The sequence below is a fragment of the Lepisosteus platostomus genome, chromosome 15, assembly GCF_059453375.1.
Source record: "Lepisosteus platostomus isolate fLepPlt1 chromosome 15, fLepPlt1.hap1, whole genome shotgun sequence".
In the NCBI taxonomy this organism is placed as follows: domain Eukaryota; kingdom Metazoa; phylum Chordata; class Actinopteri; order Semionotiformes; family Lepisosteidae; genus Lepisosteus; species Lepisosteus platostomus.
In genome coordinates, this window is record NC_142625.1 from 1,264,947 (window position 1) to 1,281,017 (window position 16,071).

A 16,071-nucleotide genomic window follows, 5' to 3' on the forward strand; every position below is an offset into this window, starting at 1 on the left:
GCTAAAGTGCTGGTAAACCGCTTGAAGGGGGTCCTAGCTCATGTGATCGGTTGGGACCAAACCTGCGGGGTTCGAGGTCGGCGTGCCAGCTGGACCCTCCAACTAGTACGGGATGTGATAGCGTGGTCCGAGAACAGGAACGTCCCGTTGCTGATCGCCAGCTTGGACCTAGAAAAAGCTTTTGACAATGTCTCACACACCTTTGTCTGGCAAGTGATGGAGAAGATGGGATTCGGCCCTGTCATGCTGGGCTGGTTAAAAATACTGTACTCACAGGTTGGCAGTAGAGTTCTGGTGAACGGGCACCTGGGAGGACTGGTTCTCCAAGAGTCTGGTGTGCGTCAGGGCTGCCCCCTGTCCCCATTACTTTTTGCACTATATATGGAACCTTATGCGCGGGCAGTCCAGAAGGAGCCATCCATTGACGGGATCCTCGTACCTGGGAGTGGAGGAAAAAGAGTTAAGGTGGCATTATATGCTGACGATGTTACCTTATTTCTCAGCTCTTACCTTAGCCTACAGGCGGCCTTGGACGTCTTCGAGAACTTCTCCCTCGCGTCAGGTGCAAAGCTAAACAGGGGGAAAAGTCAGATCAAGTTCTTCGGGCCTTGGAAAGAACAGCTGGGACCAGCGCATGGATTGGACATCTGTCAAGGGCCCCTTAAGATTCTAGGGGTGTTATTCACGGCACAGGATGCTGCTTGGTGCAATTGGTCCCAGAGGCTGGAGAAGGCTAGGCTGCAGCTGACGCACTGGAAGAACAAGCAGCTGTCCTTTGTAGGTAAAGTCCTGATCCTGAAAGTGGTGTTTCTGCCTGTGCTGGTTTATCTAGCATCGGTGTATCCCATGCCTGCGCGCTTCAACAGATATCTGGTAAGGGAGGTTTTTATGTTCATGTGGGGGGGAAAATATGAGTATGTGCGCAGAGTCGATATGTATCGCCCAGTGGAAGAAGGCGGACGGGGAGTTCCCAACTTCCCTGTAAAGCTAAACTGTATATATGTGTCTGGCCTGTGTATAGCTCTGCATTCCCCAGTCTCACATCCCTTTCAGTATTTTGTCAGGTTCTGGCTATCTAGCCACGTGCGCGCCCTGGCTCAGTGGTCCAACAGTTTGCCTCATGGGAACGATCTGCCATGGCACTATCGGCATGCGACACACTGGCTGAAACAGCACCCTGAGCTTAAAGATCACCAGGTCCTGCTTAACCACAGACGGCTCTATTCTGCAGTAACTCAAGCTGAAGAGGCCAGCCTCGTAGGTGGCGTCCCCAACGTGGTCTGGCGGCGAGTCCAGCCCAGAGGGCTACAGCACCATCTAATGGATTTGAACTGGCTATCCGCTTGGGGTCGTTTGGCAGTTCGTGAGGTTTTGTTCAAACATAAGCTGACAAAGCAGCAGGAGTGTCCTAGAGCCGGGTGTCATGCGGTGGAGTCGATCAGCCACGTGTTTTGGGACTGTAATTTTGCTCAGCGGACCTGGAACAAATGTGAAACTTTGTTTAGTAGCCTGTCCTCCACTTTCTGTGTACTTCCTGCAGTTGTGTTATATGGGTTGAAGGTGGGAGGTGGGGCAAACGCTAAGAGCTTTGTGTTATGGTTGCTAGTTAGTTTAATTAAGTTTGAGTTATGGAATTCCAGGAATTTGTTAGTCAAGAGGGGAATTGTTTGTACAGTAGATGGGTTATATAGAAGGCTTTTATGGAATTTGAGAGGGTTGGTAGAAGGGGACATAAAAAGATGGGGTTTTCATGCCGCAAAGGAGAAATGGAAATCCATAGTGGATATCTGGGATTGGAAATAGTCTAGGTCCTTTAATGTTCCTGTAATTTGTAAATAAGACTGTTGGGTGAATTTGGGGGTGGTAGGTAATTTGCATAAGGGGGCGGGATTATGTAAATAGGGTTGGGGTTGGAAATCATGTACTGTGTTTTTCAAGTAAGTTGTTTATTTTATGTACACATATCTGCTTCATGTTAATTGTGGGTTTGTTTTTGAGCAAGGGAATTGTATTGGGGTGGGTTGTGTCTATATAAGGGATGAGATTATGATACCTTTGATTTAGCTGTGTAATTGTTTTTGTTTTTGATTGTGTTTTTGGACTTATGTATTTGTAGTTTTGGTGTTTTATTTTGTATTTTGTATAATAAAAAAAAAAAAAAAAAATCTGTTCTTATCAGTTTAATATCTGATACGTCCCCCATCGGGGGACCACATATTAAACGGATTTTTGGAACAGGGAGCTGGATCAGGAGCTTGCTCCGTCCTCTCCACGCATCGGCCCGGTATTGCAGCGCCTCCGGGAGCGGTGCACCACCTTCTCTCAGCGGTGAAAAGACAGACGTAGGTAGCTAGCGAGCGAGCGAGCGAGCGAGCGAAGTGGACTGGAGCTCCTTCTTCTCGGGTCTCGTCCCTCGTCCCCCATCTGTGTGTCTCTGTGTTCTGTCTCTCTCTCTCGCCCTCTCGGTTCCCGTGCTCCCTCTGTGCGCTTTCCCGCGTCTCGACTCTCTGGGCAAGCAGGCCGGCCCCCTTTTCGGCTCCCGTGCGTTTTCCCTCCAAAAAACTTAGGTTTTTCAGCCTTTTCCCAGGGAGGCAGGCGTGGCTTGCTTGCTTGCTTGCTTGCTTGCTTGCTTGCTTGCTTGCTTGCTTGCTTGCGTGTGTGTCCGTCCCCGTCCCTGCAGGCGGGCCCCTTTCGACAGCTGGGCGTTTTCCCTCCCAAAAACTTAGTATATCCACCTTTTCTTTCTTTTTTTTCGGCAGGCAGGCGTGTGTGTGTGCGCGCGCGTCCCCGTCCCTCCCTCCCTCCCGAGAGAGAGCTGCCCCTTGCCTCTGCCCGCAGGTGCTGGCGCTCGGCTTTGGCTTGCAGCCGGTTGGGCGCAGCTGCTGCCGGTGGGAGGGGCCTAAGCTAAGGAGGCCGGGCGGCTGGCGCCCCCTGCGGCTGCGGTCGTTGTCGGGCCGTTGACAGAAGATCAAAGAGCAGGGCCCCCGCCCGGGACTGGCAGGAAGGCAGGCGGGCAGGCAAGAGAGAGGGGGAGCAGAGTCCCGCGGCAGGCCTCTGGCTGCAGGGAGGCCGGCAGCTGCGCGGGTCCCGGGCTCCAGAGGAGTCGGCCTGCGCCACTGTGCGCCAGCGGAACGCCCGCGCGTCGGTCCGCGCCTTTGTGGGCATCGCTTCTCGGCCTTTTGGCGAAGATCCTGAGTGCGTGGCCTGACCGCGGCTTGGGCTCTGAGTCAAAGGCGGGAAGGGGTGGACGGCGCGGCTTTTTCCAGGCGACGGCGATTTTTTCTTTGTGGCGGATAGGATTCCGGCCACTCTACACAAGATGGAGAGGACTTCAAGCAAGAATGCAAGACCAAGGCATACTGTGCGTTTTGTGCTGCGAGTGGAGGCTTCTGACAAGGATTTTGCCAAGAGGGATGCTTTCGAGGATGAAGTCCTTTTCAAGCATTTGTCCTTACAGCCTGAAGAGATCTATTGCCTCCAGGACTTTCCAGGTAAAAAGATTTTTGATTTGTCACTTTACTCTGCTGAACAGTGCACGAAAGTTTGGTCTGTTTTGACTGCTCGCAGACTGGAGGAACCTTTTGTTCATTTTTTCCTTGAACCTTTGTTTGCACGGGAGGCGAGACCCATATGGGTCCATATGAACAACCCTTTTACCCCAGACGCAGACATTGTTAATTTTCTTAAAAGATTTGTTGACGTTCAGGGCACGGGTATCAAGGAGATGGATAGGAAGAGAGTCTGGAACGGGAAAAGGAAATTTCTGGTGCGTTTCAGAGTGGACCCTAGTGCTGAAGATGGGCTCTTGCACCCTCCTGCTAACTTCTCAATTGGAACTTATACAGGTTATCTGTACTACCCTGATCAACCCTTGGCGTGTAGACGATGCAGGCAGAAGGGCCATTATGCTGCTGACTGTGATGTGGAGGTCTGTCGAAGGTGTGATACTGTGGGGCACAGCACCTTCATGTGCAGGGCTGAGCCGAAATGTAATTTGTGCGGGGTCTCTGGGCACATTTACAGGGCGTGCCCAAAGAAAGGTATGAGTTTCGCAGCCGTGGCGGGTGGCACATCGGCAGCAAGTGTTACCTCAGTTCACCAGGCAGAAGATGCAGCAGAGGGCCCGGCACCGGCGTCGCTGGTCCCTGACGCTGGCGAGGAGGTGATGGAACCTGAGGGTGTGGATCAAGGGCAGGAGGTAACGGACCACAGGCAGACGGCAACAGCACTTACCTCAGCAGAAGATCGCAGCGGCGAAGAAGAGACGGAGGCTCCGGTGAGTGCTGAGGAGGTCCTGGGGAGCGCAGAGGAGGAAGGTGGGGTCTCGCTCGCCGCGCTAGAGCATATAAGAGCGTTGGCTGAGGAATCAAGCCTGCCCTCTGCGGAGGAAGTAGGGGCAGACTGGGGGGACAGAGTGGATGAAGAGGAGGCCATGGACACCGTCCAGGCCAGGAAAGTTGTGAAAAGAAAGGCGGAAAATGATGTGCCGCCCTTGGTGAAGAAATCGGGTGTAGATCCCATGGAATACCTTGAGTCGATGGCCACAGATTCGTTGGCCCAGGCCGAATCTACTCCACTAGGGTCGGAGGGCGAGGTAAGTGGTGTGGGTGAACCCCCCCTTACGGCAGAGTCGGGTATGTCCTCAGGCTTTGTCATTCCAGAAACGGAGATGACCCCGACCTCGGCAGAAGCCTCAGAAGAACACATGCAGCCACGCGTCGCCCTGCAGAGAGAAGAACGAGATGTCTTTATATTCGCTGAGGTACCTATGAGGTTCAAGAAGTTCTGTAAATGGGACGAAAAGGCCAGCAAAATAGTCTGGCCTAGGACCTTCAATGAGCAAGGGCTATCTCCGGCAGGGATTGTCGTGCGTTGTGAGCACTCTGGTGAGGAGATTTCAACCCTCGAAGTAAAGGGCCGCAACCAGATAGATGCGACCAACAAGAAGATGTTGTTGGGTGACTTTGTAAAGAAATGGATAAGGGACAAGGGAGAACTGAAGGAGATGTACGAGGTGGGGGTGGAAAGGCGCCCTGACAAAGTGCTGAAGATTCTGGAGGTCCCGCTGCAGTTTTTGGAGGCCTGTGCCTGGAAGAACGGAAACGTGCAGTACCCGCCCCGGCCGTCAAACTTCCGACGTGTGCTGAGGTTGCATGAAGGAGTGTCAGTTGGCTGTACGCGATCAGGAGGTAAAATAGATAAACTATATTTGCAGGGACAAAGGGAGGCGTCAGTGCGTCAAGCCTACATGGAGCTGATGAGCCTTTTTACTGCCCCCTAATGTTGAAAATATTAACTTTAAATATTCGGGGTTTAAGGAACTTAGTAAAGAGGACGGCCTTTTTTTCTTACCTGAAAACCATGGTTTTTGATATTTGTTTGGTGCAGGAAGTCCATCTAAAAGATGAAAGAGACGTCATACAGTTCACTCGTGAGTGGGACAGAGGAGATTCTAGATGGAATATCGGAGGTGTCCACTCCTCGGGAGTTGGAGTTTTATTTGGCAATCGCAATTTTATAGTGGAGAAATGTGTGAATGTAGTGCCTGGGAGAGCCTTATATTTGGATATTTGTTCGGGTGAGAATTGCTTTCGGTGTGTGTGTGTGTATGCCCCGGCAATGATGGCTTTACGGGCAGATTTCTTTAAGGAACTTTATCCTGTTTGCCTTACCAACAAATGGATCATCATGGGAGGAGACTTTAACGTGGACCTCCAAGATAAGAGGGATCCAGGGGCAAAGCAGCTCAATCTTCTTCTAGCACAGTTTGGACTTTACGACTGCGCCTACCGGATCCGAAAGGAGAAAGCAGAGGCCACGTGGAGGAACGCTCAAGGTACTGTGAAGCGCCTTGATTATGTATTCGCCTCACTGGACGTACCTGTGGAGAAGGTGGTGGTGCTGCCGGTAGGTTTTTCTGACCATGCCCTAGTAGAGGCCCATTTTCCACATTTAAGGAACCAGTTTGGGCGTGGGGTGTGGAAGTTAAATACGGAGAACCTAAGAGAAGACGAATATGTCAAGGTAATGAGGTACAAATTGCAAACATGGTGGAAGGAGAGGAATCTGGGGACTCCCCTGATTGATTGGTGGGAACACTTAAAAAAGAAAATTAGAAAGGAGACCAGAATTTATGGCAGAGCAAGGCTCAAGCGTGAGCGGCAGAAGGGCAGGGCGCTGCAGGAAAGATTAAACACCTTGTTTTCCCAGTGTAATAAGGATATGTCAGTGTGCCCTGAAGATATTGCAGCAGCTAAAGCTGATCTGCGCACTTATCACGAGCAAAAGGCAAGGAGTTACCTGTTCAGAGCCCACGTGCAGTTCATACAATCTCACGAAACATGTTCCAGTTTTTTCTTCCGGCAAATTCGTCAGAGACAGAAGCGCAGTGTGATGACTGGCATTCAGACTTCGGAGGGGAAAATAGTTACTAGTAGTGAGGAGATGCTGGAAGTGGTGAGGCACTTTTACCAATGTCTTTTTTCCCTAAAGACGGTGGACGAGGCCATGGGTGCAAAGCTGCTGAGCGGTATTACAGCGCAGGTTCCTGTCAAAGCCCAAGAACAGTTGGAGGCTCCTATAAGCTTGCAGGAACTTGGCGACGCTCTGCTCGGCATGAAGGCTGGTAAGGTACCAGGTAAAGACGGACTACCAGCCGAATTTTATCGGACGTTCTGGGATATCTTAGGGCCAATCTTACTTCAGGTGACGGAGGAAATCTTTCGTAGGAAGGCTATGTGTGAGTCTATGAGGGAGGGAATCCTCACACTGTTGTATAAAAAAGGACCTGCAAAGGACCTTAAGAACTGGAGGCCGCTGCAGATGTTGTGCGTGGACTATAAGCTGATCGCTAAAGTGCTGGTAAACCGCTTGAAGGGGGTCCTAGCTCATGTGATCGGTTGGGACCAAACCTGCGGGGTTCGAGGTCGGCGTGCCAGCTGGACCCTCCAACTAGTACGGGATGTGATAGCGTGGTCCGAGAACAGGAACGTCCCGTTGCTGATCGCCAGCTTGGACCTAGAAAAAGCTTTTGACAATGTCTCACACACCTTTGTCTGGCAAGTGATGGAGAAGATGGGATTCGGCCCTGTCATGCTGGGCTGGTTAAAAATACTGTACTCACAGGTTGGCAGTAGAGTTCTGGTGAACGGGCACCTGGGAGGACTGGTTCTCCAAGAGTCTGGTGTGCGTCAGGGCTGCCCCCTGTCCCCATTACTTTTTGCACTATATATGGAACCTTATGCGCGGGCAGTCCAGAAGGAGCCATCCATTGACGGGATCCTCGTACCTGGGAGTGGAGGAAAAAGAGTTAAGGTGGCATTATATGCTGACGATGTTACCTTATTTCTCAGCTCTTACCTTAGCCTACAGGCGGCCTTGGACGTCTTCGAGAACTTCTCCCTCGCGTCAGGTGCAAAGCTAAACAGGGGGAAAAGTCAGATCAAGTTCTTCGGGCCTTGGAAAGAACAGCTGGGACCAGCGCATGGATTGGACATCTGTCAAGGGCCCCTTAAGATTCTAGGGGTGTTATTCACGGCACAGGATGCTGCTTGGTGCAATTGGTCCCAGAGGCTGGAGAAGGCTAGGCTGCAGCTGACGCACTGGAAGAACAAGCAGCTGTCCTTTGTAGGTAAAGTCCTGATCCTGAAAGTGGTGTTTCTGCCTGTGCTGGTTTATCTAGCATCGGTGTATCCCATGCCTGCGCGCTTCAACAGATATCTGGTAAGGGAGGTTTTTATGTTCATGTGGGGGGGAAAATATGAGTATGTGCGCAGAGTCGATATGTATCGCCCAGTGGAAGAAGGCGGACGGGGAGTTCCCAACTTCCCTGTAAAGCTAAACTGTATATATGTGTCTGGCCTGTGTATAGCTCTGCATTCCCCAGTCTCACATCCCTTTCAGTATTTTGTCAGGTTCTGGCTATCTAGCCACGTGCGCGCCCTGGCTCAGTGGTCCAACAGTTTGCCTCATGGGAACGATCTGCCATGGCACTATCGGCATGCGACACACTGGCTGAAACAGCACCCTGAGCTTAAAGATCACCAGGTCCTGCTTAACCACAGACGGCTCTATTCTGCAGTAACTCAAGCTGAAGGGGCCAGCCTCGTAGGTGGCGTCCCCAACGTGGTCTGGCGGCGAGTCCAGCCCAGAGGGCTACAGCACCATCTAATGGATTTGAACTGGCTATCCGCTTGGGGTCGTTTGGCAGTTCGTGAGGTTTTGTTCAAACATAAGTTGACAAAGCAGCAGGAGTGTCCTAGAGCCGGGTGTCATGCGGTGGAGTCGATCAGCCACGTGTTTTGGGACTGTAATTTTGCTCAGCGGACCTGGAACAAATGTGAAACTTTGTTTAGTAGCCTGTCCTCCACTTTCTGTGTACTTCCTGCAGTTGTGTTATATGGGTTGAAGGTGGGAGGTGGGGCAAACGCTAAGAGCTTTGTGTTATGGTTGCTAGTTAGTTTAATTAAGTTTGAGTTATGGAATTCCAGGAATTTGTTAGTCAAGAGGGGAATTGTTTGTACAGTAGATGGGTTATATAGAAGGCTTTTATGGAATTTGAGAGGGTTGGTAGAAGGGGACATAAAAAGATGGGGTTTTCATGCCGCAAAGGAGAAATGGAAATCCATAGTGGATATCTGGGATTGGAAATAGTCTAGGTCCTTTAATGTTCCTGTAATTTGTAAATAAGACTGTTGGGTGAATTTGGGGGTGGAAGGTAATTTGCATAAGGGGCGGGATTATGGTAAATAGGGTTGGGGTTGGAAATCATGTACTGTGTTTTTCAAGTAAGTTGTTTATTTTATGTACGCATATCTGCTTCATGTTAATTGTGGGTTTGTTTTTGAGCAGGGGAATTGTATTGGGGTGGGTTGTGTCTATATAAGGGATGAGATTATGATATCTTTGATTTAGCTGTGTAATTGTTTTTTGTTTTTGATTGTGTTTTTGGACTTATGTATTTGTAGTTTTTGGTGTTTTATTTTGTATTTTGTATAATAAAAAAAAAAAAAAAAATCTGTTCTTATCAGTTTAATATCTGATACGTCCCCCATCGGGGGACCACATATTAAACGGATTTTTGGAACAGGGAGCTGGATCAGGAGCTTGCTCCGTCCTCTCCACGCATCGGCCCGGTATTGCAGCGCCTCCGGGAGCGGTGCACCACCTTCTCTCAGCGGTGAAAAGACAGACGTAGGTAGCTAGCTAGCGAGCGAGCGAGCGAGCGAGCGAGCGAGCGAAGTGGACTGGAGCTCCTTCTTCTCGGGTCTCGTCCCTCGTCCCCCATCTGTGTGTCTCTGTGTTCTGTCTCTCTCTCTCGCCCTCTCGGTTCCCGTGCTCCCTCTGTGCGCTTTCCCGCGTCTCGACTCTCTGGGCAAGCAGGCCGGCCCCCTTTTCGGCTCCCGTGCGTTTTCCCTCCAAAAAACTTAGGTTTTTCAGCCTTTTCCCAGGGAGGCAGGCGTGGCTTGCTTGCTTGCTTGCTTGCTTGCTTGCTTGCTTGCTTGCTTGCTTGCTTGCGTGTGTGTCCGTCCCCGTCCCTGCAGGCGGGCCCCTTTCGACAGCTGGGCGTTTTCCCTCCCAAAAACTTAGTATATCCACCTTTTCTTTCTTTTTTTTCGGCAGGCAGGCGTGTGTGTGTGCGCGCGCGTCCCCGTCCCTCCCTCCCTCCCGAGAGAGAGCTGCCCCTTGCCTCTGCCCGCAGGTGCTGGCGCTCGGCTTTGGCTTGCAGCCGGTTGGGCGCAGCTGCTGCCGGTGGGAGGGGCCTAAGCTAAGGAGGCCGGGCGGCTGGCGCCCCCTGCGGCTGCGGTCGTTGTCGGGCCGTTGACAGAAGATCAAAGAGCAGGGCCCCCGCCCGGGACTGGCAGGAAGGCAGGCGGGCAGGCAAGAGAGAGGGGGAGCAGAGTCCCGCGGCAGGCCTCTGGCTGCAGGGAGGCCGGCAGCTGCGCGGGTCCCGGGCTCCAGAGGAGTCGGCCTGCGCCACTGTGCGCCAGCGGAACGCCCGCGCGTCGGTCCGCGCCTTTGTGGGCATCGCTTCTCGGCCTTTTGGCTAAGATCAAGTGTGTGGCCTGACCGCAGCTTGCTTCTTAGTCAAGAGAAAGAGAGGAGGGATCGACGCCAGGAGTTTTTTTCTGGGTTTTTTGTGTGGCGGAGCTTTCCGGCCAAAAATTTTTCTTCGAGATGGATGGAGCTTCAAGGACCCGTGAGGGACGTGTGCGGAATGCAGTGCGGTTTGTGCTACGGATGGGAGGATCGAAGACGGAGTTGGATTCTCGGGACACCTTTGAGGAAGAAGTGATGCAGAAAGCCTTGCAGTTAAGACCAGAAGACGTCTTTTGTCTCCAAGATTTTCCGGGTAAGAAGATTTTTGATTTATCCCTTATTTCGGAGCCTCTAGTCAGAAGAGTCTGGTCTACTGCTAATGAGAAAAAGGCTGAAGAACCTTTCTCGGACTATATCATGGAACCTTTGTTTGCCCGTGAACTGAGAACATTAACTGTGGTGATGTTCAATCCATATGTACCAGAAGGAGATATTGTCTGCTTTTTAAAGCGTTTTGTGGACATACAAGGAGTGGGTGAAAAGCTTATGGACAGGAAGGGGTATTGGACAGGGAAGAGGCGCTATAGGGTGCGTCTTAGGCCTAACGGACAAGCGCCTGACGGCCTTTTGCATCCCCCAGCATCTTTCTTCATTGGCGCAAATAACGGTTATTGTTATTATTATGGGCAGCCCGCAGTTTGTAGGAGATGTGGGAAGCCGGAGCACAACGCTGCTGATTGTCGTGAGGTGATCTGCCGGAAATGTGAAGGTGTGGGGCATTCCACCGCTAACTGCACTGAAGCAACTAGATGCAATCTGTGTGGGGGCGAGGGGCACATATTTAAGGATTGTGAACAACGGAAAAAGAGCTTTGCTGAGATTGTGCAGGGTTCGAGACCAGCCCCAGGTGCCAGTACAGAAGAGCGTGGAGGTGAGGAGGAGACGGGCAGTGTGGACATGGAGGAAACAGGAGAAGCTTCGGCGGCTGATACTGGAGAAACAGCACGGGGGTTTGAACTTGCCGGAGGTGAGTCAAAAGAAGTTTCTTCGGGATTGGAAGTAATGAAAGAGGTTGTTGGGAAAATAAGTTGGGGTGACATGGTGGAGGAGACGGAGTCGCAACAGGTCCCAACTAAACATCAAAGCAAAAGGAAGAACATAGAGACTGGTGATGACCCAATTAGAAAGGCGGGTAGAAGCGCAGATAGCATGGAGATAGAAGCGGCAAAGGATTACCCGGCGTCTGCTGGAATGGAAACACAAAGGAGCTTCTCAATTTCCATGCCTAATTTTCAAGATGTGTTGTTGGAGTCTTCTTGTTCTCCAGGACCAAATCTGACCATCGAGGAAACACCTCTAGGAGAAGGGAGCAGTTTGCCCGGTGGAATGCCTGAAGAAAGAACGGAGGTATGGTTTGATGCGGGACTGCCCAGCAAATTTTTGAGACTGTGCAGATGGGACGAGAAGACAACTTCAGTTAAGTGGCCTGAGTCCTTTGAAGGATCCATTTTTGAGAAAAGAGGGATCAGATTGAGGCCAGTGGTTACCGACGGGGAAGTATCAACTTTCCATTTGTACGCGGAGGACATTAGGGATGTTGCACAGCAGAGATATCGAATTACAGACCTAGTAAGAAAGTGGGTAGAAGGTGTAGAAAAAGACGAGGTCAATTTTGAGCAGAAGAAGGTTAAGAAAAAGGAAACGCTAAGAGCAAAACTAGCGCCTCCTAGGGAATTTTTGCAAGCATGCAAATTAGTGGAGGGGAATGTTGTTTATCCTCCTGGTACGGAGGGTATTTGTAATATGTTGAAAGGTTTTAAGAGAGTGAGAGTAGAGGTAGAAAAATCTAGAGAGAAAGTGGGTGGTTTATTAGTGTGTGGTACATTTGAGAAAGAAGTTAAAGAAGTCTATGTACGTTTTTCTTGTTTAATGAGGGAATGGACTCAGAAGGGCTTTTGTTAAATCCTTTTAATTTACTATGTTGAAAGTTTTAACAATCAATGTCAGGGGATTGAGAGATAAAACTAAGAGAACGGCAGTGTTTAGTTATTTGAGGACTTTGGATTTTACCGTGTGTTTTTTACAGGAAGTGCATCTCAGAGATCGAAGGGATGCGGCTGCCTTTACTAATGAATGGGATAGAGGTCCTTCCAGATGGAGCGTGGGCGGGGTTCATTCTTCGGGCATTGGAGTGTTATTTGGGACCTACGATTTAGTTGTGGAAGGATGTGAGGTGGGCGTGGCTGGTAGGCTAATGAGTGTGGATGTGTTTGTGGGTGGTTTTAGTTTTCGGTTTATAGGGGTGTACGCTCCAGCTGTAGTTTCTCAGAGACTTACCTTTTATGCAAACATAGCTCCTTTTTGTTTAACCAATAGAAAGATTGTCTTAGGGGGGGTTTTCAATCTTGACTTCAATGATAAAGATAACCCCGACGTAAAGTTCGTGAGTAGAATACTAGTGCAATACGGTTTGTTTGATTGTGTTGCCAGGTTTACGAAAGGAAAGGCCAAGCCTACATGGAGAAACTCGCAAGGAGTGTCCAAAAGGCTGGATTACATCCTTTCCTCCAGGGACCTTATGGTAGTAAGTGCATCTGTGCAGCCCTTTTGGCACTCAGATCATGATCTGGTGTTGATTGAAATTGCTGGGGCAGGTGTTAATTTTGGTAAGGGGACCTGGAGATTGAACACGAGTGTTTTAGAAGATGAAGCTTACAGAAAATTGATAAGGAGTAAACTGATAGAGTGGGTAGATGAAAGAACTAAATGGTCCTCCACCCTAAAGTGGTGGGACGTAGTCAAGAAAAGGATCCAACAAATAACGAGAAGTTACTGTAGGGAAAAGCAAGCGCAGGAAAAGAGAGAGGGTAGATTGTTGCAGGAGCATCTAACTCTTTTATATGAGGACAGTAACAGAGGGGTATCAGTGGATTTAGAGGAGATTTGTAAACAGAAGGAGAAGTTGAAAAGTTTCTATGAGAAGAAGGCTCGTAGGTACCTCTTTAAGACACACATTGATAAACTGCAGTTCTCAGAGACCTGCTCTACTTTCCAGTTTCGTGGCATGAGGGACAGGTTACGCAGGAGAGTAGTGGAAGGCCTGATTGATAGTGCAGGTAAATTGGTATCAGATAGGGAAGGGTTGTTATCGGTTGCAACGGATTTTTATCAGGAGCTTTTTGCGAAGCGAGAGATAGAAGAAGCAGCTGTTAGATGTGTTTTAAAGCCAGTAGCAACATTTATAACAGAGGAGGAACAATCGAGTATGGAAGGCCCTTTTACGGTGGAAGAGTTAACTACCGCCATGAGAGAGTTGAAAAAAGGTAGAGTGCCGGGCGCAGATGGCCTCCCTGTAGAATTTTATTACACCTTTTGGGACATATTGAAAGATATATTGTTATCTGTGGTGAAGGAGGTATTTGTGAAAGGGCGCTTGAGTACATCTATGAGGACAGGGATTTTGATTTTGTTGTATAAGAAGGGAAGACCTGCAGATTTGAGTAATTGGAGGCCTTTGACGTTATTGGGCACCGATTACAAGATTTTGGCAAAAGTTCTTACGAATAGGCTAAAACGAGTGCTTCCTAAAGTCGTGGGTAAAGAGCAAACATGTGGAGTTCAAGGACGAAAGATTTGTTGGACTCTGCAGTTAATAAGGGACTTAGTTGCTTGGTCAAGACAAAGGGATGTGCCCTTCTTGCTGGCTAATTTAGATCTGGAAAAAGCCTTCGACCGAGTGTCTCATGACTTCCTATGGAAGGTTATGGAGCATATGGGCTTTGGCTCTCTTTTTATAGGTTGGGTTCAGACCCTCTATAGAGAAGTGGGGAGCAAAGTTTTAATAAACGGACATGTAGGGCGAATGGTATGGCAGGATTCAGGGGTGAGACAGGGATGTCCACTTTCTCCATTACTCTTTGTGTTGTACATTGAAGCATATGCTCGTCTTGTTTGTGCCGACCCTAAGGTGGAAGGTGTTTTGGTGCCTGGTAGTGGAGGGCAGAGAGCCAAGATTGCTTTATATGCAGACGACATTTCTTTGTTCATGAATTCTGACGTGGACCTGCAGGGGGCGCTGGATCATTTCGCAATTTTTACCAAGGCATCTGGGGCTAAACTTAACACGGGGAAAAGTAAAATTAAATTTTTTGGGAGGTGGAGGGATCGGCAGGACTGTGTGTGTGGTTTGCAGGTGTGTAAAGACCCTCTGAAGATTCTCGGCGTTTATTTCCAGGAAGAAGAAGCAGCTAAGTATAATTGGCTTGAAAAGTTAGAAAAAGCCAGACTACGTTTGGGTTTGTGGAAAAGTAAGGGGCTGACACATATGGGTAAAGTCCTTATAATAAAGATAGAGATATTGTCTTTGTTGGGATATTTGGCTTCAGTGTATCCCATGCCTTTGAGTTTAAACAGGTATCTGATTAAAGAGGTTTTTGGTTTTATTTGGGGTAAAAAGTATGAATACGTTAGACGGGCAGATATGTACAGACCTGTTGAGGAAGGGGGAAGAGGGGTCCCGTCTTTACCCATTAAATTGAATTGTATTTTTGTGTCTTCTTTATGTGAGGCTTCAAAAAGGCCCATTGGACATCTGGCTCATTATTTTGTTTGGTTTTGGTTTGCAAGATCGTTAAAAGGACTGTTTTGTTGGGACAATTCAGTTCCTCATGGTGCCGACATGCCCTGGCATTATAGGCACGCCAGCCGGTGGATCAGCAAAAATGCACAGGGACTGGAGGGTGAGGTGCTTTCCAATCACAGGACGCTGTATGTGGAAGTAATGGGTAAGGATGAAGCAAGCCTGGTGGGTGGACTACCCAAAGACATCTGGAGCCGGATTCAACCAAAAGGATTGCAGCATGACCTGATGGACCTCAATTGGTTAATCGCCTGGCAAAGGCTCCCAGTGAGGGAGATTTTGTATAGACACAAACTATCTCGACAAAAATTTTGCCCGAGGATTCAATGCAAGGAGCAAGAGTCGATACGTCATGTTTTTTGGGATTGTGATTTTGCCAAATGTTTGTGGAAAAAGTGTAATGTACTTTTTGACATGTTTGTGTTGAATTTTGTCATCACTGTAAATATAGTTATGTATGGCTTGAAAAAAGGTTTGTACCCTAAAGAGACAGCGTGGGTTCTTTGGTTAATAATAAGTTATGCAAAATCTGAGCTATGGAGGGCGCGGAACGGTGTGGCGAAAAACGGGGTCCAGGTAAGCGTGGTGGGTGTGTTTCGCAGATTGGAGTACAGAATTAAGTGCGAAATTGTCATAGATATAAGGAAAAGAGGATACCACGCTGCCAAAGAAAGGTGGAAGGGGTTATTGCCATATAGTATGTCTTAGTTTGGGGTTTGCTGTTGGTTTCGGTTTTTTGCTTATTTTGGATTGTGTTTGTTTTCCTTGATATTAGAAATGTTTTTCTTCTGTAAGTAGGATGTTTTTTTGTCATTTTTGTAATAAAAAAAAAAAAAAAAAAAATCTGTTCTTATCAGTTTAATATCTGATACGTCCCCCATCGGGGGACCACATATTAAACGGATTTTTGGAACAGGGAGCTGGATCAGGAGCTTGCTCCGTCCTCTCCACGCATCGGCCCGGTATTGCAGCGCCTCCGGGAGCGGTGCACCACCTTCTCTCAGCGGTGAAAAGACAGACGTAGGTAGCTAGCGAGCGAGCGAGCGAGCGAGCGAAGTGGACTGGAGCTCCTTCTTCTCGGGTCTCGTCCCTCGTCCCCCATCTGTGTGTCTCTGTGTTCTGTCTCTCTCTCTCGCCCTCTCGGTTCCCGTGCTCCCTCTGTGCGCTTTCCCGCGTCTCGACTCTCTGGGCAAGCAGGCCGGCCCCCTTTTCGGCTCCCGTGCGTTTTCCCTCCAAAAAACTTAGGTTTTTCAGCCTTTTCCCAGGGAGGCAGGCGTGGCTTGCTTGCTTGCTTGCTTGCTTGCTTGCGTGTGTGTCCGTCCCCGTCCCTGCAGGCGGGCCCCTTTCGACAGCTGGGCGTTTTCCCTCCCAAAAACTTAGTATATCCACCTTTT

The 16,071-nt window shown here is 49.3% G+C and overlaps 3 non-coding genes across 3 annotated transcripts; all 3 read left to right on the forward strand.

The window, feature by feature from the left end:
- Positions 1-2,124: 2,124 nt before the first annotated feature.
- On the forward strand, positions 2,125-2,318 carry LOC148647543 (U2 spliceosomal RNA). The gene has a single exon (XR_015926993.1). It is a non-coding gene; the product is annotated as a U2 spliceosomal RNA (small nuclear RNA).
- Positions 2,319-8,975: 6,657 nt separating this feature from the next.
- Positions 8,976-9,168, forward strand: LOC148647544 (U2 spliceosomal RNA). The gene has a single exon (XR_015926906.1). It is a non-coding gene; the product is annotated as a U2 spliceosomal RNA (small nuclear RNA).
- A 6,308-nt stretch (positions 9,169-15,476) lies between these two features.
- On the forward strand, positions 15,477-15,673 carry LOC148647545 (U2 spliceosomal RNA). Its single transcript, XR_015926929.1, has one exon. It is a non-coding gene; the product is annotated as a U2 spliceosomal RNA (small nuclear RNA).
- Positions 15,674-16,071: the final 398 nt, after the last annotated feature.